At 45.5% G+C, this 2,500-nt stretch overlaps 1 protein-coding gene across 1 annotated transcript in view; it reads left to right on the top strand.

Moving 5' to 3' along the window:
- The window catches only part of socs3b (suppressor of cytokine signaling 3b), a 4,744-nt gene extending 2,746 nt beyond the window's left edge, over positions 1 to 1,998 (top strand). The window contains exon 3 of the mRNA XM_084485287.1: positions 1 to 1,998. This exon is cut by the window's left edge and continues 736 nt beyond it. The gene's annotated coding sequence lies outside the window, so the exon portion shown is untranslated.
- The last annotated feature ends 502 nt before the right edge of the window (positions 1,999 to 2,500 follow it).

The raw sequence follows: 2,500 nt of genomic DNA, 5'->3' as shown, positions 1-2,500 counted from the left end.
AACAGTGTCCCGCAACGGACCCCCCCAGTTGGGCAGAAGACAAGAGCGAAGGCAAGGGTCCGCGTAGCTACGGGGAGTTTGTCCACACCATCTTCCTCCCTCAATACTCACCGCCAGTCAAATAGCCAATGTGTGTGTGTGTGTGTGTGTGTTTGTGTGCGTGTGCGTGTGTGTGTGTGTGTGTTGCGATTTTCCTAGTTGTTGTTGACGCAGAGCAGAGCCTCATAGAAAATGATATGAAAAGGATGTTGTTGACCAGATTTGGTCAACTTAAACAGCGCCACTGACCGGCATGATCAGTATGCCTCAGTGATCAAATGGGGTTCCCTCTCTCTCTCTCTCTCTCTCTCTCTCTCTCTCTCTCTCTCTCTCTCTCTCTCTCTCTCTCCCTCCCTCTCCCTCTCCATCTCCTCCTGGTCAGCTGTTGAAAACCACTTTTATTTTTTTGAGGGCCAGGTGGGAGGCTATGAATGTGTGAATGTGTTTATTGTTAGTCACACGGTTTATATCGCCATTGCCCTGCCAAGCTCATTGTCTTGTCAGAGGATGTGGGCACGGACAAATGCATACAAGAAAGACACACACACACACACACACACACACACAGAAAAAAAGTCAAACAGGTAGATCATGTTGGGAACAAAAGGGTGAAAAAGAGTACATCCTCTGTATTATGGTTAGTCCAGCCCTTACCGTCTAAACTTCAGCCTCTCTCCTCCCTTTCCCGCTCCCTCGCTCCCTCCCTCCCTCCTTCCCTCCATCCCTCTCTTTCTCCCTTTGGAAGTGACAGAAAGCAGTAGACGGTTGTCATGGAGACCAACGGCTTGGCGGGGGACCAGCGGGTCCGACAGCGCTTCTCGCGTGGATCTGGTCTGGGCCTGAGAGGAAGACAGATAGCCAAGGGGAGGGGAGGAGAAAAAAAATACTCACAATGCAGTCATAAAACGCTGAGCGGGATTGGATGTGGAGGGGAGAGAGGAGCGGGAAACGGGATTAAGGAGAGGGAAAGGGGAGGGGGCAGGGTGGAAGAGGAGGAGACATGATGGTATATAGTGGGGGGAAAAAAACAAAAAACACAACAGACCAACCCAGAGAAGCGGTGAGACGTCCTTTCATGTCCTTAAAGAATGCCCCCCCCCCCCCCCCCTTTTCTATATTAACATCCTCTCCTCCACAATTCTCATAGTTTATAGCTCAGTATACTGTATGTTTGAGCTTCAGTGTGTGTGTGTGTGTGTGTGTGTGTGCGTGCGTGCATGGGTCTGGTTCTGTGTGAAGGTAACGCGGATCATCCTCACTCCAGTTCTCCACGTCATCCGTGACTATGAAGGAGACTTCCTAGAACCTAGGAAACGAGACAGGAAAATAATCGTAAGACGAATGAAGTTAAATTCCGGTAAAAGGTTTCTCAGCCCATCCAGTTTCTTTCAACACTGCAACGTATTCCCTTACGATGGCATTTACTCTCCCCACATGTCAAGGGAACTCCCACGAGTCCCGGCCTGAAGGCTTTTAAAGACAAAAAGTCTGCATTTTTGTCAAACCTGTTACGGTCATTTCTTTTCAAATCTGTTTGTATTGTATTGTAATGTCTGTACTTTTATCCGACAACGGCGTGTAAAATGAGTCTAATCCATAGGATAATTATTTAGCAACGTTTTGGGGAGGACTTCGTAGTGGAAGGAATGAGTGCAAGGAAATACCGTAACAGTACCAGTTTGGTCCAATCCCTATAGTCTTATTTGACCTAATCAACGCCATGTGTTAGGCCTATGTAAGCGCATGTAGTGTGTGAATCATTTGTCTTTTATAAAGACTCCATAACAACTGGCTGGCCACTAGTCTGGCAAATACAAGCTGTAATACCTGAAGTAAAATGGAAAAAAAAAAATGCATTACAAAAACGAAAAAAATAACTGAAAGGACCTTTGCACATATTTATATTTCTAAAATATTTCAATAATTTATATTAAAGAGCACTATTTTTACGAAAGTGAATGGATTTCCACTGTGTGTTGATTTGTATTGTCGTGTCAACTTCTTTCGAGTTAACTTATGCAGCATTGAACTTTATTGCTTATGCATATTTAATAAGGTCAGGCCAAAAATCATGTTTCTAATTAGTCATCTCAATATCCAGAAGGAAGTTTATTCATTATTAAGGTTCTTGTTCAATGTAGGTTATGCCGTTAGGGGTAGGCTACACGTTAATAATGTTTCGTGACCACGGCAACTGGGGCCCAAAAACTACACTGGTCGGCTGTTTTCATTTTCTTCTCTACAAAAGCATTGCGGGTAAATTCCATAGTCATCAGTAAGTATAGGTCCAGGAGGGGTGGGGGAGTCATTTTCGGGATTTTCTGCCATATTGTGTAAGCACACGAGCACGCGCGTGCGCGCACATCTACACACACGCACACATCCTTTTGAAATAGAAATTCCCAGAAGCTCATAGTTGTTTTGGGCTAGCACCACAACAAACCCCCCCCCCCCACTCCAC

Source organism: Micromesistius poutassou (assembly GCF_964030765.1).
Source record: "Micromesistius poutassou genome assembly, chromosome: 21".
NCBI lineage: Eukaryota > Metazoa > Chordata > Actinopteri > Gadiformes > Gadidae > Micromesistius > Micromesistius poutassou.
This window is presented reverse-complemented; position numbering and strand designations above follow the sequence as displayed.